Source organism: Haemaphysalis longicornis, unplaced genomic scaffold (assembly GCF_048455015.1).
Source record: "Haemaphysalis longicornis isolate Haplotype H1 unplaced genomic scaffold, Haemaphysalis longicornis Haplotype H1 scaffold_5, whole genome shotgun sequence".
Classification (NCBI taxonomy): Eukaryota; Metazoa; Arthropoda; class Arachnida; order Ixodida; family Ixodidae; genus Haemaphysalis; species Haemaphysalis longicornis.
The window spans coordinates 7,217,280-7,239,166 of record NW_027526385.1 but is presented as its reverse complement, the minus strand read 5'-3'; the positions used below and the strand labels follow the sequence as shown (position 1 = coordinate 7,239,166).

Below are 21,887 nucleotides of genomic sequence, written 5' to 3'. Positions count from 1 at the left end.
AACAGTTTCAAGTTCGAGTGTGACCGAAGTATTTTGTGGCAATGAGAAGAGGGAAAATAAACTTTATTGAGTTTGCCAACTGCGATGGTTAGTTGCCGGCCGTGAGCCATTGCGCACTTGCAGCATGCTCAGCCAGCTGGACGCCGACAGTGAGAAGGAAAAAAAGTTTTCGCGAGCCTTCTAATACAAAATATTTCAGTTTCACTCGAGATGTACGCTTGAATTTTGAATTATATTTGGCCGGTCAACTTCGGACGCTCCCTGGACACTTTCTGACGAAGGCTGTACGTGCTCAATCAGGCTATCACACCGCTTTTTCGTCTTCTCGATGAACTCTCTATGGTTGAAGAGTGGCTAATATCAGGTGTTACAGCATATTATGCAATTTCAATTTGATGGGTGTTTTGTCTTGTTTCCAAAGTTACTGGATACACTCACGCGTGCTTAATTCTTGATTGACTGCGCATAATTGATGATATATCACACTGGCCGTCCGAAATTTGTTGTCTAGGCAGCACTCCTCCAGCCCTTCGCGCACAGCGAAGCCAAACGCAGACAACATACAAGCTTTATTCAAGCTACCTCATTTTGCGACGCCTTCGATACACTCGCCACGTGATGCCCAAAGAGCAGGCACACGTCTTTTAGAAATGGTTCTTTTTATTGGTCCTAAAAACAATCTTTCAAGCCTGGACACGACAACTCGAAGCAATGGAAAAGTTTGCAGCAGCGTACCAGAGAGAAGACGCGACTGAAGGCAAGAAAATGGCGCCAAGCAATGCTCACCTTTGGCTATCCCGCGTAAACGGGAGGCCATGGCAAATGCAGCGGCGCGAGCGCATCTATACGAGCACACGTCGATTGCCCGGTTAAACTGCAAACAAAACGCTCCCTTAAAGCAGCTCGTATAAACAGAGGAGATTCCTCGTTGTGTACTCGAATACCCCAGCTGACAACGGTGAAGAAGCAAGAAAAAGCTCACATGGCACACCGATATCGAGCTGCCACAGAAAAGGCGACACAAGCTCGCCCAAACAAATGCCGTCTCGCCTTCGACTGTCTTCTTTTGTGCTTCCTTCGGCTCTTTTCTATTTCATGGAAACAAAAGTTTAAGAGAAAGGAACCGAACGCTTGCGATAAAGCGGCTCAGAGTGTAAAAAAAGGAGTGCACCTTATATCGTACGGCTTTTTTCGGCAGGCTAATACTATTATGCGCCACACTCCCGGCATTCGTTCTACGGTCCCGGCGCCCCATTAAGCCTAACGATTACGGCGTGCCAATTGACATCGTATTGTCTCAATAAAAGAGTAAGGGGCGGTCGTAAACGGCCGAGACGTACGAGGCTATATCCTCTTTTGGTTCACAGACGGAAAAACAGAAAGGACAGCAATGGAACTATCAAACGGCATCCTGTATTTGAGAGTTATAAGAGGGGTGAAAAGATCGCGTAAACGACCCGTTTTATCTCCCTCCGCATCGACGAGGGTATTCTCACCTCTGCGCACGCGCACTTCTCAATGTTGGCGCCTTTTCGACCGCCTCAGCCACCCTTGCGATTTGCAGGGCCCTTATTTATTTAGGCCAGGTCGTAAAGTAAAAGACGAGGAGCCATTTGCCCCCTCTCGAAGGAAGGCTACGTAAAACGACGCTTGGGGGCCCAAATCTAAATGTGCCGCTTTCTGTTTCGGTATTATACGAGAAAGTAGAAGCGTCACGTACGCTCGAACACCGTAAAATGTCCTCGGCTCCATCAGGCCAACCGGGTCGATGCGCTGGTGTCGACGCACGCTTTACGAGCTATGCCTGGAATGTTCGGAATGTTACATATTTATTTTCATCGGTTCACCTACGCGTTTAAAGATCGCGTTGCCAGTTCAAAGACCGAGTGTAAAACGGTAAACGGGAAATCGTCGTCACCCGAACGGTTTCAACATACAGTTTACAGCTACGGGTTTGTCCTGGTGGCATTTTGTGTTTTCTAGACATTCTTGTCCCGGCGTTCTGTCATAAAAGCTTCGTGAAATCGAACGCGGAGTTAATTTTTTTCTATTTACTTTCAAGACGTATGTGAGTTCATTGACAACTCTTTTACTCTCGGTCGGACCTTCGGTCCCAACATTTTGTTTCCATTACGACAACGTCTGCTTCGTAACGTTAAAGCTCTATTTCGATGAATGGCTTCCTTACCCGCTGAGAAGCTGTGATTTTGGTCGGACGTATTCGCTCCCCTCGAATAGTGCTTGTATATGTCTGTTGTGTGCCTTTTTTCGTCTTCGTCACTTTAGCGCCTTATTCATCTCTGCAAGGACGTGTTTCCCCAATGTTCCCGTTCTGTAGTTACATTTCCAGACTTTCTCGTGTTGCTGTTCTGAAACACTAAAAGTACCGTGTCCTCATCAGACTTCTGACCACGTCAAAATAGTGTACCTCCTCAAGCACGTAAGACACCTGTATTACGAGTTTCATTCAAAAAGTCCGGCATTGACGGGCTTGGCGCTTGAGAAATGGCGTTGAAGAACTTTGGCGTCAGCAGTGGCCCCCTTTGACAGATATCAAAGTTGCTCGTTTAGAGCGGCGAAGCTGATTCAGTCTGGCAACTGTGGGGACACGCTAGAAGCCGCATCTTCACTACCCCCCGTTGTGTATCCTTAACTGCGTAATTGGCTCAAGAACTAGCCGTAGCCTTAACTGCGTACCTGGCTCAAGAACTAGCCGTCGCCTTAACTGCGTAACTGGCTCAAGAACTATCCGTAGCCCAAAATATTTCGGCGGCTTTCTCCGACATTCAAGATTGTGTCAACTATGCTTTCTACGCCGGAATATTTCTCGTGGGCGGCGGAGATGCGTTATTCATTTTTCGATTACACAAATAAGCCTCCTCGACGCAACAGCATTGTTCCTTCATTTCTAACGAAGAGGCGTGAGCGGGGCCAGATTGGGAGGATAGGACTGGGGATATGGCCGTGCTTAGTTAGGGAAAGATTGGGGCTAACGGGGAGAGCAAGCGAGGGTTTCGGGTCAGACTTCGGAGAAGGTCGGCATGAAGCCCTCATTTGCATATGCAAATAAGCGATCCCCGCCCAGGACGAGCCTGCAAAGCCCCTTCCCAGGATAGCCTTCGCTAGCAGCGTTCCTCTGGGCAGACAACGCGTACCATTCTCGGAATGATTTCTGCTGCCCAAGCTGAGTTAGGAGAGGGTGGCTGTCTGCAGGGGCGCCGCCGGGTGGTGATTGTAACTTTTACTCGTCTGCTGTATATATCCCGGGGAAGCATTCGTCGACCTTCCCTACCGACCATTCTCTGTTTGTACAGTTTTGCAGTGAGCGCTGATTGGTACCTTTTAGTTTTCTTGCTGGCCGTGACGGAGTAATTTTTTATAGAGCCTTGTATAATATACAGTGTGACGTGAAGAAGAAAACAGCTCTAAACCATACCTGAGTACATTCTTTTTAAATTATCAGGCGGTATATTCAAATCAGTGCTCATGTTTTACTTGTTTTGCTTTCATCCGCTGCTTCCTTCGCATGAGTGCATCATTTCCGTTGTTTCAGTCGAGTGGTATACAACCCGTGTCTTGTTGTAGGAGAATTGCGTTTCGGGGTAGCACTTTCTAAAAACTCACAGGGAGGCAAAAGAGGGAAGAAATAAAGGGCGAGTGGAATCGAGAGAGTAGTAACAGAGATTGCGTCCTTTATATGCGTTTCTGCGTCCTATAATAAGGAAGGATTGAATCCCCAAACGGGAAAAGGACACCCCGCATTAGGGCGCCTAATTAAATCAGTTTGTAATGCGGGGATCGGCTCGGTCACCCCCTTCCGTGGCGCATCAAGTCTGGAAATTTGCATCTGTTTAACGCTGATGCGTAAGCCGACGTTGGCGTCGTCAGCATAATGTCAGACGAAGGGCTCTCTGAAATTAAAAAAAAAAAGCTAATGCTGTGGATTGGAGAACCCCGTCGGCGACGCATGCGCTGCGCGGCATCAGGAACTATAATGGCACCCGGGTTCTATCCAATCCAAGCTGGCGTGAGCGTATAGGGGCCGTGCGATTGATTCCGCAGGTTTTGTTTATGTGGGGGGCCGGTTTCGGAAACTGTATTTGCACTTACAGGGCTGATTCCTAAAATGTAAGGCTGCTGAAACCACAGAAACGGTTAAACTCATGTTTGTAGCTAAGGTAAAGATGTAACTTAATTTCACGAAATATTTCTGGCTTTCTTACGTCTCCGTTCTCCGCTGGTCCTAGAGACTTCCTGGCAAAATAAAAATTTCGCTCTCTTTTTATCTCCTGTTTGGGAACTCCACATTGAGTTTGGGGCGTCTTTCGATGCGAAAAATAATTTGAGCATGAACATCCACGTATTTTTTCCAACCAAGGAACAAAGCTGTTTCGGTTGAGTCAAAGCCTGACTTATTATCATAATCAACAGGCTACATTGGGATAACAGACAACTCTTGGTATTATAAGTGCTTATATTCACAATCACTTTAACTATGCCACTATACATGTGCACCTTTTCTGTAAGAATACTACAGGGAAGAACTCTCGACCAGAATATTGGTTCGTCGAGAACCGTTCGTATTGGACTACTATCCTGCCACATTGCTGCCGCATTGCAAAGCGAAGGTATGACGCACCAATATATCTATGTAGCAATTTCTTACATATCTATATTACTCCTCAATATTTCGTCCGACAAAAGCTCAGAGCTGCAACGTCTATACTCACTCCCACTGACAATCCACGAAGCGCTCAACATCTTAAAGACATCTCAAGAACGGGCAGTGTCGTGCGTGCGCTCGGGGGAACGTCGCCGGAGTGCCAGACAATGTTACAATTTGAAACTGCTGCTACTGACGTGCACGCAGTTCGCTTGTGTACCCATAATAATGACTCCTTAAAAACGCGTCATCATCAAACAACCTGCTTTTGTTCCTAGGTATTTTTAATGAAACAAAGACAGCTGGAGAGCCAACGATGCTTAAAGAAAACTCGGCGCCGAGTGTCTCGTCAAATCGCAGGTGACGCCTCACGACAGAGCGCGTACGACCAAAAAGAAACAACACATCCCCAAAACTCCCGCACCCGGCTTGACGCAGACGGCTGTAAACGGCCAGTGACGAAAGCGTCAGATGTCATTAGGAAAGCAGGCTCATATCGGAGCGCTGCAATTGTCTTCCTTCCAGGCGTCCAAGGCGTCTGCACCGGGCGCTGTAGAGGAACTTCCATCATTTGAACAAACATCCTTAAACACCCTACCGTCTCTCATGGCGCAAACGGCCGAGGTGGCTTGAGCAGGGCACACAGCTTTATGATGACTGATCACGGAAGGCAACAGGCGGTTACGTGAGGCGGACAATCTGAAAGAAACCGCAGCCATGTGGCCATTTTACTTCTGCACGCTTATATGGGGAAACGTCACACAATAACCTTTAGCGTGCGGTAGTTTTCGGTTGGTAAACGTTAGCAATAAACAGCCTAGGGCCGTGTTCGGTCCAAAATAAAAGCTAAATTGGCGAAGCTGTTATAAGACGATTACAGATCAAAAGTGGGAAATGGCAGAATTGAGCGAGCAAAAATGATGATGACAAAGATGGGCAAACGAAGAGGAGGTAAACGAAGCGAGCACTTAAACACAAGAAAGCGGGCGTAGGTGACAGGCAATTGGCAGTCCTCGTCTGATGCCTTCTCCCCCGAGTACCTTCGTTTTCTGGGCTTGGCTGGCTTCCGTTTTCGTGACCGCGCATTGATGTCGGTTGCCACCACAGGGCGACGCGGAGCGGCGCTTTCAACGCTGCCAAGAGGTGATGCTTCGTATGCCTCTCATTTAGCGTTTTTTTTTTTCTCTATTTCTTTTCAGGATGAGAATTGAGGCACTCAGTCCCTGCAGTTACGCTTTCCCCCTTAACCTTTATTTTTCGTTCACGCGATGGCGCTGCCCTTAAAAGCTCATTTCCTGTTTCGTGTCAGAGCCCACCTGTTGTCGGCAGAAAACCACGGGAAGAGAACGCGAGAACGGAACGGTTCGAAGCAATTTGGGCAGCCAGGCAGCTTTGACGTTCAAAATAGCTGGAATTCGTGACTTTCTCGTCGGTTGCGGCCAATGATGAAGGGCAGAAAAATGCGCACGTGCTACGAGCAGCGCCTGTTTACTGGAAGCAAAAGGTTTTTTTTTTTTTTTTTTGCGTGAGCACCAGATGGGGCATCTTAGCAAACAAATTCGCCGTAGATACGCGGACGGACAGCGACAGAGGAACAAAAAACTGCCGAGCATGAGCGGAGAGAGGTTACATCACCCGAGCCGGTGGACTCAGTCTAAAATCACAACAGGAATACCGCAAAGAGCTAACAAGAATTCCTGTCGTACGACAAAAAACTTTGTTGTGACGACAGAAGTCCTGTTGTTACGACAAAGCCATTTGTTGTTATGACACACATTTCTGTCGTAACGACAAAGTCAATTTTCTCAACGACAAACATTTCTGTAGTCATCACAGAACTGCCATTCACGAAACCCTTCACAATGGGCAAAAACATTCAAAGCATATGTAACTACTGATGTAACATCAGGATCACTACAAGACAGCAATTCGGCACGACGGAACACCAAAATCAGGACATCATAACGACACACGACAGAACATCAGAGTCACGACACGACAAGAATAGGACAAGAGAACGGTACGACAAGCGAAAACACGACAGACTACAGAATTTTTTATTGTCATTTTTGACTAGTGAGACATTGGCAGCGGTAGCGCTCCGTTCGCACCGATCGCTGCCGACCCAGATACTAGGAAAATGTCACGTCAAAACGTGGCTCTCCTCCTTGGCTACCCGTCATGGCCGACCCACCCACCACACTTCGTCTCGACGTGTTGTAAAATGAAGTGTGCAGAAAGTGGAGGGGCACGTAGGCGACAAAAAAGGGTGTGATGGAAGTGGCCGCTGGTGCACAATAAAGGGAGCGTTAGACACCCAATGCTCCTTAAAGCCAGCAAGCGTCACCACTGAGACAATTAGAACGCAAAGCGCCATTGGCACAGTGTGCGAGATGCGTGCGAGAAACGCCGAGTCGCGGGGTTGTCAAGCCGAAGCAAGGCATGGACACTGGGGTGAACCTCAAGTTCGCAAGAGCTGCTGAGCTCTTCATTGCACCGTCCAAAAGAGAAAAAATACACTGAAAATACCGAGTCATGAGAAGCGCCCGGCGTCGTCCCGGCTTGCGCGTAGGATTGCGCGGCGTGAGGGGTTCGCCAAAAGAAAAGAAAAAATACCGAGCGCAAGTGCCAGTCAGCGTTTGAGCAAACAGCGTCACTCACTTCGCGTCGCTAGGGGCTATTGCGCTCATAAAACTCAGAAGCACCGCGTTGGCGGTGGCGGCTTCGGCGACAGAAATCTCTTCGACTCTGTGCCGCGCACATGAGGGTCGTGGCGACCAAAGAAGAGCCGGACGCCCAAAGTAGTGGCTGCTTATCAGGAAGCGTGGCGCTCTGCCAGGCGAGAATGCAATCGCCCAGAAGAACAACACGTTGTAGTGCAGTTCTTCAACGGCGAGGGAGTGCAGTGCAGGTCTTCAACGGCGAGGGAGCGCTCGAGGAACACTGCGGCGGAGGACGCGATTAGGTATACGAAGACGAAAGAAGGCAGTGTACAAATAAAGCTCTTATGTTCTTAACATTGCGTCTGATTTGCTCTTCTTCTGACGAACGCCATGTATATACACAGGGTAAAAAGTTGTGAGTGACTTATAGAGCGTTCGTCGAGTTTAGCTCAGTGAGACGAGCACAGCTCTGCTGTGACATCAGGCTTGCACTGTTGTGCAAGCTGGCTTTGATTTTTTAAGGAAAGCAATCACGAACTAATAAGAAAATTTTACAAATGCAACCGCGTGCAATTACACGCTCTGATGCGGCCGGTAACAGGCGGGCTCAACGTTGTTACAGTACTTTCGAAAATAGGTTCATCCAACTTCAAAGTGGTTTTCGCCAGTAGCGATTGAGTCGCATCATCCCGATGAGGGGAGAACTTGAAACGTAAAGCTCCTGCCTCAAAACGCAGAAAATATTGCCGAGAATACAAGCAGATGTTGGCTCCGCCCACGTGATTGTACGTTACGCGTGCAGCATATATTTTTTTCCTGCTACCTCAGAATTCTTCACTAAACATTCCTCATCTACTCCAGTGGAAACTAATAGGGATTGATTCGTTTTTTTTGTTGTTATACTGTCAAATATTTGTACGTCCCTTTTCCCCTCACTATTCTCCCAGGTAAGAGACACCGCACAAGAGAGATGAAGACAGCTATATATCCTCGTGATGAAGCATCAAAACGGGATGCAGTGGCAGCAGGGAGACCACGGTGGAAATCTCTCCGCGTCCCGAATCACGCGAGGGCCCCGCCTTCACTGCCTCGGCCCCTTCAGCGCTCCCAACGCGCGCAACCGTCTCACCAGTAGGCGGCGCCTCCGTCGTCCATCAACCACCGCCCTTTCACGTGTTGCAGAGGGACACGCCGCGCGTAGCCTCGAACGCATCGCGCGCGCGCAGGCTGGGCCACGCCGCACTTATTTCACACGCATTGCGCCTGCGCGGCCGACGTGGCGTGGATGAGATCGTTCGAGTGTGGCTACCTGTGCGAGCAGTCGAAGCAGGCTACTACTTTCCATCCCAAACACACTTCACCGCCTTCGCCGCCTAGAACGTTTTTTCGCGTCGTTGCCAGAGATAAACTGATGGGCATTCTCTGGTCTTCCTTCCAAACCCATGTACAGGGAAGTTTGCTCTCGGATATCGCTCACGAACGAGTTCAGTCCGCGAAAAACGTTATGCAAATAACCGCGGGCACACATGTTGGGGGATCGTTGCGATGAAGGATTGTTGCGTAGGGTGGTTTGAAATTTCTCAACTTTCCCTCCCTCTTTTTTTATTCGAGTAAAAACGGAGTTACTAGTGCGTGTAGAGCAGGGAGTTTCTGATTCCAGTGGAAACGGCGTTAAGTGATGTGAAACATATAACTTTGGTAAAATTTTCATACGTCACGAAAACTTCGGGGGTCGGAACGGTGGTCCGCCAGCACTATGCGCTAGGAATCAGTCACGGAGCCTACAAAAAAATGGTGGTTTATTCACCCAACTTGCTGCTGAAATGGAAGAAGCAGCTGAGATGATAATCTGCAGTGCATTATGTTGGCATTGATGTATTAGCGTCCAGCCAATAAAAAAAAACAATATTTCAGGCTTTTTTTATACAGCCGTGAATTGTCTTTGTAGATGTTTGCTGTGGTTTCCCGTTGTTACTGGTGCTTGTTCGCCGGGAAAAATACCAAAATCTATTTTGTTATACCGAAGGCCCTAAGACCTTCTTTTTAAGTCGCCGTAATATATTATCATTTTCATCTTGTTCTTACGTTTCATTTCGCTGTTTACATGGCTTATATGATATTCCTGACGAAGCTTGTATTATTTCTTTTATCATGAAAGTGTTTTATTCCTGCATACACGAAGATATACCTGACGTCACATCCGTCACGGAAGTGACGGCAGTAGAACAGAGCAAGCGGCCTGTAAAGGGTGCACCCCAGCACACAGGGTCTCCTTGCAGGGAAGCAACCTTCAGTATTAAAGAGTACGTTATACTGAGCGTTGTTCATTTTCGGGTTTTATATTTTAACACGACAGTGTTTTATGCCGTGATCACCAAGATTTCACTGACGTCACATCCGTCACGGAGATGACACCAGTACACCTTTGCCGAAGTGACGCGCCAGCAGGACGTCGCTCGCCAAGCACACCCACAAGACAGCCGCCAACCCGCATATCATGCTCAGCTGCCGATTTCGCTTCACATTTTACTTTCGTGTTTTACCGATTCCTATGACAGAGGAATCAACCACATTTATTTTATACTCGGACACTCGCTTTACGGCTGCATTCATTTGAAATTGATCCCTTGGCTACCGTTTGAAATTACCGCTGCAGAATAAAAAAAAATAACGTCTTGTGCGCAACCGCTCCAAGCGGTTCCATCGGTGTACTATCGAATACTCCACTACACTCCTCCAGCTGGGGCCTTTGTTGTTCTGTTCAAAGCCAATAAAAGAGATGTATCAAAGCCTTAGATGGGGAAAGGCTGAACGGGCCCAGCGAAATACTCTCTTAAAATGCTAATGATTGCGAGCCTCGGTTCAAAGTCACCGAAAATAATAAGAAACCGGGACCCCTAAGTACGCCGAGGGACGCGGGTGAGAAACCGGCCTGAAAAGCCAGCGACTCTTAATGACCTTTTAATTGAATAGGTAATTAAGCCGTTTCAATTCCATTACGGGCCCACTGAAAAGCGCAAATCTGAAGTAATACTATGAAACTGTATCTAACATTAGAAGTAAGCAAAGTAAGCACAGGGTGGCTGAAGCAGCAGAATGTCTGCAAAACAGACAGTTTCAAGCAGAGGACAACGCGGGAGAATCTAACGGAGCTGAACTACTGCGAGTTCGTTTCGCGTCTAACGTGTGTGCGCTTCTTTTAAGTAACTTTAATTATTCATTCATCACCGCCTCGTTGGGCAGAAGAACAAAAAGCACCAAAAGCAACAGGAGCGTATGTGATTAGCGGCAAAGCTCCCGAAACTCATTTGCCTTTCAAATGTCGTCTGTTGTCTTTCGTCTGCCATACCATTCTAATAGCCCTAACGGGCCGGGCCGCTCCGCGTGGAGTCCATTACCAGTTTCAGCCTCGCGCACCCCGACGGCCATGCTTCGCGTCTGCTGTGGCGCGGCTGTGCGTTTATTTATACGTTCGCCGTACTGCAACCGCTGATGTTATGCCTTGTGTATATACCGGTCGTTGTTGATTGATTATGTTCGTGCAGTTTGTTGATAGATTGAAACTCCGGCGTCAGCAAAAGCAGAGGACACTCTCCTCTCTGCGCTTCCGACTGTGTTTTAATTTGTGATGCACACTAACGATATCAGCGCTCGGTGCTATACGAGAGACGACAGCACATTAGAGTCCCTGCTCACTTGTTCTTTTGATACCTTCTGTAATACTGCTTTTTTAAGCAGCCTACATCGCTACATTCCATTCTGGAAACAGTCGCAGTTCTTGCAGGCTTTCATACTCACGATGCTATCCGCTTGCGGCGGGGACCACAGTCTGGACGTTAAATTAATCGAAAGCCGTATATACATCACAGCTCAGAATCAAGTATACGCCCCGCGCAGGGTTTATGCACTTTCATCGGCCTAACGATTGAAAGTTCGCTCGTAACCGTATACCTTCCACGGTACTTACTGTCGCCGGACATACGAGCGACTATTTTTCATGCCGTTCGCGAAACATCGGCTGATGGATTTCGCGGTTTGTTCATAGCGCCCCCGCTGAAGTTGGCGATCAGCGGATCTTCGCCTTTGCACTTGTAAATAATGCATGGACCCTAACATCATTTGTGGCCGACGACATGTAAATGGTTGCTCTAAATATGCCTCTGCCGAAGCGCGCCCACGTGGCCGATCTGCGTTTGTTTTTCGATTTCGAAGCTGACTGTAGCCTTTAATAGATTCCTCCGCCAGGTAATGGTTTTAATAAAGGCACGTGGCGCCAGGTGGCGTGCATTCAGTACATTATTTTCTTTCTGTTGCCTCTGTGCAACAGCCTACGATTATAAAATAACATTATTACTGCTTTTCGAGCACATATTGCGACATATAAAAACTAATTAAAGCATCTAGAACTACTACTTCATCGACGACTTTTCTATATTAATCTCTGGTCACAAGCAACACGTGTTCCAGTTTACTCCTAACAGTTTATAGTGAAAGGGCCCATGCAGATAAAACACAAGTTGGGTTAATTGGAAATATTGTCTCGTTAGAATCATACGCACACCACTTTTCACGCACACTTCGCTCAAATAAGCTACATAATTAGGAAAAAAGGCAATGGCCATGCGACCCACTATCTCATTTCCCGCAACAGAACCAATGATGTCATATGCCCAGCTGTGCGATTGGCTGAGGCCGGCAAAAGCAATCGCAAATTAGGCAGGGCTTATAAGCTTGCAGAGCGAGCTATTCGCGCTTAAATGTAATGCATATTCATTTTACAGCAGCAAAATTGGTGCGGTAAACAGTGAAAGTTGCAAATATACACGTAAGCAAAGAAGTACCGATGCGCACTGCTTTTGGTACTGCGCGCACTATGCTTGTTTTAGCTGCACAGCAGACTACCGCTATGGAGTTGCCTTTCACGACACAGGCCGCTTGGCCTAAGCAACGTTGTCTTACGTGACCCTGTATGTCGAGCATACCCCATGTTTCACGAAACGATTAGTTTCTACCGTAAAAAAACAAGCCAGGTACAAATACGGCCAAAAACACAGCAACGGCGGACGACGGTCAGCGGCTAAGTACGGTAGCGCGATGTGGGAGGACTAGCGGCAAGCAAGCTGCTGAGCCGGATGATGCAGTGAAAGTTCGTTTGAATACGCGCACTTGTGACTGCATGGCAGACGTCACGGAAGCAGACGATTTATCGGGAGGGTAAGAATTTTAGCCTAAATGGATTTATTTCTCAGTGAAGACGGCATCATCTGCTGCCGGACTAGCGCTGGGGGCACTATAAAGCACGAAACCTTTCGAATAAAACAAACTTGTATTTTGTCTGCGTGGCCCCTTTAAATTAAGGTAGATGCTACTGCGTTCTGTTTTGCGATTACAGCCATAACTCCACAAGTTTTGGACAATGGAAATTTTGCTTTAATCAAAGAAAGCGAGTGTTCCGTGCCTTGGGCGTCTTGTTTGCAGGCAAGGAATATGCGTTCTGCGGTAGAGCACTGTGTAAACGTTTACTAGCGCGGGAACCGCGGAGGTGTTCTGTGCGTGATACTTTTCTTCCGATAATACCACCCAAGTGAGACTATGACACTCTGCAGACTACAGGCGCATGTTATGGTGTCCACACGACCAAGCATAGCGGCGAGAGAAAATCAACGTTGCCGTGGCATTGGTGCAGTGGGTCTCCCCTCCACTGCCTCCACTATCTATCCTATGGTCACGTGGTAGGAAAGGCCGAGCCGATTGCGGCGCACGGTGGCTTTTTATCCCCCAGTAGGTGGTAACGCAGACTCGGACGTGGACAGCCTGTGTGTCAGTGCTCGCTTGCTGCATTCATGTGACGGCAGCTTGTTAGTCACCGCACGCCGAATCATGCAATCTGAAGTACACCATACGCCCAAATAGAATAAGAGTATTTAGGCGCATTTCTTTTAGAATACCGTTTTATGACAATACCATTGATCCGAACAAACTATGGTACACAAAAATTGGAGCACCTAATTCCCACCTTTCTTAACAAGCACACAGCTATTGTACAATTACTCAAACAATCTACGTCAAGGCTCGCACTAAAAATAAAATTTTAAAATTACTTTCTGCCTTGAATTGTAAAGCGTTACTATGTGTAACTTGTTATTTCATGGATTGCCCGCTCGGATGTGATTGCTGCTGTATTGCTTTTGAAAAGCGTGTATTGTTGGTCTTTCCTGCATATATTTCTTATAGCACGCTCCAATGGTTTGTATGTTTTCTTTTGTTTCCCACCGTTGCTATGCAATGTCGCTGTACGGGGGAGATGGCCATTGCCAGGCAGAGCTAATCTGCATTTGCCTCTTACCATAGACAGTGTTTGTCTGTGTAAAATGAAATTTAATAAAACGTAAAAAAAAACAAATTATGTGAAGTAATATCAGATGACAAACAGCTCATCTAGGTCCGTCACTTCACAGTGATCTTCGTTCTGCAGGGATATTTTGAAGCTTCAATAAAATTTTCTCAGATATCCTAAATGCTTTCCGGTTTAGCCTCGAAATTTCATAAATACGAGGGTTCCCCCGAAATTCAAGCGCCAAGAGGAGGATTCGACGAAATTATTTCGTAAAATCATTATTTCGTACAATCATTTATCTTTTACAATCATTTATCTTACAATCATTTATCAATTATTTCGTACAATCAGTATCTCGTACAATCAATTATTTCGTACAATCGTACAAGCCCGTGCATTCGGTACGGGCTTACAAATCCGCGCCTTTCCAAGAATACTAAATACCCTTATGCCTGTCACAACATTAGCTGGAGTGGTTGTGACAGGCATGCCTTGCTTTCGTTCATTGCCCAAGCATTTTGTGCCCTGCAGTTGCGCGCATGTTGCTGATTTTAAGTGCGATGCACTTCTTAAGCGACCCTGAACCTGCGTCCACCGGCGATGTCCGCATAGCATACCCACGTGGGGGATTGGCCAGGAATCTCCTCGTCTTCCTTGGCAACGGGGGGAGATGGGCGCGCGCTGCCTGGCCGCTGACATGGCACAGACCCACGTGGGGGATTGGCCAGGAATCGGGCGTGAGAAGGGCTAATGCACCCGCCTAAAGGAGTACTGACACGAAATTTCAAAGCTGAGATCCGCTCTAGCAATCAAGTACAACGACAACACAAATAGGTGTCTGCGAATAAATGCATCTTTCTTTCTTTGTAGTTGTGTGTGTGTGTGTGTGATCGCTCTTTCGCGAACATTACCGAACCGCGCAAATTCAACTCGTGCATTCGCACTTTCACATTCTTCCCCACGGGGAAATGCGGGGAATTTTGTATGGTACGGCTTAGAGGATCGGTACTGGCACGGGAAAATTGTTGTATTTATTTGGCACATAGCGATTTTTCTTACACCCACCTGTCGCGGGCCAAACTGAGTCCGTTGTTTCCTACTTGATATTTTTGTTTCTGTGTAACAATCCTGTAACAGCTACCTGTTTTGTTTCATAATATTTTCCGTCTATTTTGTCGATTTGAAAAAGGACGAGCGAGGCAATTGCAAAATTTACTTGCATACAGCTTGTAAAGTATCATACCTGTATTTCATTTTTATACGTATGCTTAGAACAAGCTGCAGGGTGTTGCCTGCACAATACTGGAATAGTTCAACATAAAAATGAGTCTCGAAATTTCTCGATACGTTAAAATTAATATCTTGGTCAATATTTAAATAGACGCGGGAGAAAACATTTTTCGTAACGCGTTTTATATAATAGTTGGTCATTCCAGTATCTTTTACTAACAGCCAAACGCACAATATTAAAAAAAAAAGAACTGAAGTTGTTCGTAACCACTGTTGCAAAACAGGAGAGATGGCTGCTTCTACAAACCTCTCCGCACTACAGGCGCCTGCTAGCGTGCTCTAATGAAAGTTAGTGAAGTCTTAGTTCCTGGCTAAGAAGTGCGCTGAAATAGAGCCCCCTCCAAAACTCCGGTGAGGGAGAAAAAGTAAGGTGATCCAGCCGCGATAACCCTAGAAACAAAAGAAACGAATTCTCGCGCCGAGGAAAACAAACCAATTAAAGTGGAAGTCAATTAAAAACAGACAACGGGCGCGGGAGGGGAGCGCTAGGCCAAGTGGAAAGGTGATCCATCCTCTAAATGGGACGTCCATTTGCATTTGCCCAGGGCGGGCGTGAGAAGACTAATTGGCACGGCCGTAATTAGGAGAACGCGATCCGTTGGTAACGCGCTTTCACGGGCACGCTGCACACCCTCGTCGCAGCAATGGTTCATCGGCGTCGGGCGGCTGTCGAAGTCGTTGCAACTTGGGGCAGCGAAAAATAAAAATTGCATGCCAACAGCCAGCACCAACTTTAATTATTTATTATTTCTTTATCTTGACTCTCCGGGATAAAATTCCGGCGCAAAGTATCTGCGCCGAGCCTGAAGTTCGCTTCTATTCCGGGGTGCCAGCGGAATAAAGTGTAAGAGGTGCTGTTACGGAGCGGCTAACGGGCACGTTTTTACATTTGGGAGGGCCAGCTACTGAGACACCATTACCACTTAAGAACTAGTTGATCAACAACCTTATAGCACGGATGAACTATTTTGCCCGGAGACCTGTATAGGTTTGTTCGGATAATGCTAATGAATACTAGTCAAGTTGCTTAGATCGAATATCTCATATTTTCATAGCCCTATAGAATATGTTGATGGTACGGGGGATATATATTTGTCGTCTTTGCCCGCGAGATCTCGTTAGTTTAAAAAAATTTCCTTCTGTCTCAGTATGGACTCGCTCTATTTAACTAAATCCTACTTCGGAAGCGCGTGCCGTCTTTCCAGCTGAATAACAGCAGCAAAAATTGCCGTAACGCTACCAGCACTGTGCGCAATCTTCCTTTATATCAAGATTTTAGAACGACCCATTTTGCATCTAAGCCACAAAGCGGTGTATCTACGAAACCGCGTTGCAACCTTAAACGAAAACGGCTCGTTTGAAACTCTGGCCGTATGGCAGAGAATGTAATTTTGATAACAAAAAGAAGATCCAGACCAAACGCAGTCGGGTAATTGGGGTGCGTTCAACGAGGAACTTCCGCTCGGAAATAGGGGCACGTTGCTGTCGACGAGACGCAGCTATCTGGTTCGCAAAATAGCCTTTGAGAAATGTTCTTCCCTGTCGACATAGGCGCGAAACACGGAGCGTAACATCTAGTTTTTCTAAACTGAAAACTGTTTGTCTCTCTGTCTTCTTTTTATGCGCCACAACGTTATTAACCCATCATAGGTTTTAGCCAGGCGCCGTGTACTAGCCCAATTAGAAAGCCAGTTCGTTGTAAACCTGGAAAGCGTACGTGCTTCGGCTGCAGATAGCGGGATACGTTATCTGCTTGCACTAGTTGTCCAGACAGCGTAAAACAACACTCTGGAGTACATGTAAGCACAACGTCTGTTAGTAACTCCGCATTCTGCTGTATCAAAAAAAAAAAATGAGCGCTGCATCGCATATTCAAAATAATTGTTCCAAAGACGAACTGAACCCCATCGATTCATAAAATTGGCCTCGCAATGCTGTTGTTTTGTTCTTTGTGTCACAAGACGATCCTCTGCCCATAGGGTGTAAATAACTGGGAAGGGGAAAAAAGGCGCCACGTCATGTCGAGGGCACAGTGAACCTGGCAGGAAGTGCGCATACCCACCTCAAAAAGAGGTGCGCACCGTTTACTCTCCGTCACTTCACGCACACCATTAATAACAATCATTTCACGGAGATGACTCGCGCTCGACGACGACCTCGTGCGGCAACGTCTCAATTTCCCGAATAATCGCGGCCGTTCCCCGCTAATAAGAGCTGGCGGTGTTTACCGAGCGCCGACAAGTTCGTGGGTTCCACAAAAGCAGGCGGAAAAATGCGAGAGCAAAGTGAGTAAAGAGCAGCGCATTTTTCGCTCGTGTTCAGGTATACGGGTACACGAGAGCGGGTATACGGGTACACGCGAGTGGAGGTATTGACTCGATTCGTCGGCGTGCTGAAAGATAGATCGCCTGGGAATGGAGATGATCTTCCTTTTTATCGAGACCGTTGAATGCACGTGTTTGCACTCTGACGTCATTAATAACACTCGACGTTTCAGGTACGAGCGAGGCGTCTGGGAGCGACAGCGATTTGGTACGACAGTACAAGCAGTCCTCCACGCATAGGACGGAATGCCTTTTTATTAAGCCATCTGCCGACATGCCGGTGATCGGTGGTGCGACTTAGGACAGGACCTCTGGTAGCAAACCCTACTCGACAGTTTCGAGGCTGATAAATATGCCTTTAGATCTCTGCATTCTCCGTAAGTCAACTTAAGAAACTTTACCAAAGCACGAATGGTGTGAAATTGTCGACATGGACCTATCGACTTACAGTATTTGTCAAAATTTGTCACGCCAAAGGTTTCTGGGCTACAAAGAATTCAAAGCTAAAACCTCGCGCGTTTACTGCGACCAAGATATTTTATAACAGGAAAATTGAAAGGTGTTTCGCCTAGCTATCTGGCAAAAAAAAAAAAGGTTCACTCTCTGTAGACAGGTAAGCTTGTCCTTTGAATTTGAAGTAGGTTTTGCACTTTTCGCATGACCTAGAAAATTTGGCAAAGACTTAACATACATTACCAATTGTTGAAACCGATAGTGTTCGAAGGGACCAGGCGGTAACAAAGGTAAATCTCGACACCAACTCAACCAACCACGGGACACAGCGGCACGCACGCATACCTTTATTCGTCGCGTCTGAACCACCGTGGAAGTGAGTTCGGACAGGCGTGCGCTGCCTCCGGGCTTCGGAGCCCCAGACGACGCACCAAGGTGTGGCGCCACCCTAATCACCGGCCATTACCGTTGGCGGTGGCGCGTACCACTGCAGAGAACTACGGCAGTAAAATTACCAAAAAGGCCGCAGACACGAATGAGCAGAACCAGGAGCAACAAGTTCCGGGCCCAATTTTTGGCCAGTGTGTTGCATGTGCTCGCATCTTTCATAAGTAATGCCGGCAAGTCAGACCCTCTGTCCCGAAAGGCCGGGAGCTGTTTGTTCAACAGTTACAGATCCCTTGTGATTACTACCGAAGCGCTAGAGGACGCGTGTCAAGTTTTAAGCTGTAAAGGTATACAGGCAGGTTGGATGGAGAAGCGAAGGTATTTTTTGCTGCAAAGACATGCATGATGGATAAAAAATGGTATGATCAGTTGAGCGTTGAGAAGAAGCCACAGTCGAGGAATAACTGAAATCTACTCAGGTGGATACTGCTGATTTAACAACCCTGCGGCAGCATCGGAATGTTATACATCGGTACGGCGTAAATTAGACCATGTATACGTATTAAAGACCACGTTTAAAGAATAAAGATTTAAGGCATATTTTGGTGAAGTAACTCCTAAGCACGTATGCCAAGTAGCAAATATTTCAAGCATTATTGGACAAATTTGTAGAACCTCAGAAATACGCCGGCGTTTTATACGACCGAGCGAAACACCAGGAAAAGCAACAGGCTATATCTGGGTCAGAAACACTGCCCATTCAGTATGAAGGGAGAGTTTTTTTATAAATTACTTGTTATTACTTTACTAAAGTATATTACAAGGGAAAAAAAGAAAATTCCCCGCATTTCCCCGAGGGGAAGAATGTGAAAGTGCGAATGCACGAGTTGAATTTGCGCGGTTCGGTAATGTTCGCGAAAGAGAGATCACACACACACACACAACTACAAAGAAAGAAAGATGCATTTATTCACAGACACCTATTTGTGTTGTCGTTGTACTTGGTTGCTAGAAGCGGATCTCAGCTTTGAAATTTCGTGTCAGTACTCCTTTAAGCGGGTGCATTAGCCCTTCTCACGCCCGATTCCTGGCCAATCCCCCACGTGGGTATGTGCCATGTCAGCGGCCAGGCAGCGCGCGCCCATCTCCCCCCGTTGCCAAGAAAGACGAGGAGATTCCTGGCCAATCCCCCACGTGGGTATGTGCCATGTCAGCGGCCAGGCAGCGCGCGCCCATCTCCCCCCGTTGCCAAGGAAGACGAGGAGCGCGCACACCCGCAGCTGTTGCTATGCGGACGGCGGCGGACGCTTCAGGCTCGCTTAAGAAGTGCATTCGCACTTAAAACAAATATGACCTTGTACCTCTTAACTATAGGAAGTTATTCATGGCGCCTAAGATTGCTAAAAGCGCTGTGCGAATTGCCCCGGGCGAGTAAATTTCTGGGGTGTAAAAACACACTCTTTCATAGTAAATAACAAAAGTGGTATCCCTACATGAGACATTAGCGATGATGGAGCGCCTAAAGTCTTTAAGCGGATGCGGGGGCCTCCGTCAGTTTAACTAATCAAAAAGACAAAATGGCTAAAAGCGGAGTGCGGTAAAGTCAACATTGAAATTGTCAGAGTTGCATAGAAAATGAAATCCCACTTCTCCAAAAGAAGAAACTTTATGTACCAGCGCTAGGGACCTACTTTCTAGCAAGCCAACTAGAGGATAATGCGCAGCCCTATTCACCCGATGGGACCAAAATGGATAGCTGTTGCCGTATCACACCGGTTATGGCATGCAACCGCACCAGTTTTTGTTTTTCAGGACATCCAAAACCCATGTCACTTAGTGTGCTGGCGCTAACGTGTTGACTCGACATACCCGTCGCATGTGTGCCCTTTTACGCATCTCTAGGAAGTTCTATTTGCAATCAAGCGAATGGTTAAGTCTGTTTAGTTATACTACATCACTTTGCTTGTGTTCATCACAAGAAAATTCAATAATGGTGCGACTGAGAAGATAATTTATTCTTTAAAGCAACGGAAGCGAACTGGTTATAAAATCAGCACCAGATGGTTATAAGGCAGCGTCTTTCGTTGCCCCGAACAGGATGTCACCATAAACTTACCATCAAAATAACAAGAAATAAATGCTTCATCTCGCTTCTCGATGTGATAGCAATGCCAATATTGGGAAAACTCCATCATAGAAAACGCAGCTGAAGCCCATAAAACAGTCGTCCTTTTCAATACATCACCCATGCCAGTGCGTGCTGTGTCCAATAGCGGCTTCCCTGGCGTTCTTCTCCTTAGAAGTGATGAAGTTCCCGTTTTTTTTTTTTTAAGTTTCTGAATTCCCTTGACAAAGTCTTCGCTTTCCTTCTACCGCCACGTGTTTACCCAGAAAAGATATCATTCGGCTGAAAAAAGTGAGAAAACACCACAGAAGCTACAAGAGCGACTTTTCGCAGTGCTCACTGAAACATTGCTTTCCGCGGTAACGCCTCGCGGCACGTATGTTTCAATTTCAAACGAAAGCGTCCTGCTGGCACCAAAGCCTATTTCCGAGGCGGCCGAGATAAAAAGGCAACGAAGAACGCGCCGTTTTTCACTACAGCATATTTGTCTTCCGAGGTCTTTTCACTCATGCAGCACCATCCAAGCCTGTATGCCAGAGCCATATTTCTCCGACAGCGACCGTCCGGCCGCTCTATATCACTTCAACCGAGCCGCCAGCAAACAGCGATTCCGGGCATCGACCAAGTTGAAATCGGATGGATCGCCAAGTCGACAGAATCCATTTGGAAGCGCCGAACCGACTAACAGCTGGAGCTCAGACGCGGAGAAACAACAGCACCACGTTACTTTACGCAGCGCTTTAACTGCCGGAGAATGACACCGAGCTAACTTACCTCCGAGGAAACAGAAAATACCATAGAAGCGTGCGAAAAAAACAAAACAACTCCGAACATTTATCAGCGTCCGTTTGCTTCCAACGTGACTATTTGCAGTTCACAGACAACTGCTGCGATCTGAAAAGGGAGACGACTCTCTTCGACCACGAATTGAACGAACACGGGTGTGAAGGCAGCTTTGTTTTCTTCTCTCTTTTGTTGGAACACAGAGAGCGCTCTCCGCCGGCACCCTCTGCGAAAAGCTGCAGGCGGTCCGTTTGTTTGCGTTGCCGGCGCTTCGCGATCTTTATCTCACACCTCCCCTGGTACCGGGATGCGCGGATAGTTCCCTCCCTGCATACACACCTCCCAACAACGCTCTGCACACCTCACCGCTCACACTCTTTCCCGTAGTGGCGTTCAGGGTTACCCTGTCTTTCTTGCATCCTTTTGTGAAGCCGCAGTAGACAAAGAAGTGGTAGAGGGCGGAGAGTGCGCGCGGAAAGAACCATCTATTTCCGTGCCTCTGTGGTCAGATAGTGATCGGATGGGCCAACACCGATCTGTTCAAGCAAAAACTAAAACGTATGTCATGAGGAGGTTCGGAATGAGAGCGTGACTACTTTACTGCCTGCAAGGATCCTTTGTGAGCGAAAGCTAATCGTTGACAAAACAAGCGCCGGCGCCGCTTGCAGCACCATAAGGTTTACTATGTGCGATTCAGACAACTACGCCAGTCTTTTCTTCGGTTGGTAGGCACCCACCTATCCCCTCCTGCATCTGTTTCCCAAGGGGCGTAGGTCGGGCTATTTGTCAAGACAAATGAATAGCAGTTGGCCGAACATGCGCACGAGCTCTACCAAGCGTTTCGAGTTTACCAGCCTGCAGA

The 21,887-nt window shown here is 47.2% G+C and overlaps 1 protein-coding gene across 1 annotated transcript in view; it reads right to left on the bottom strand.

Moving 5' to 3' along the window:
- Nucleotides 1-21,887, bottom strand: part of LOC144137855 (uncharacterized) — a 174,829-nt gene that overhangs the window by 28,854 nt on the left and 124,088 nt on the right. The gene's annotated exons all lie outside the window — the stretch shown is intronic.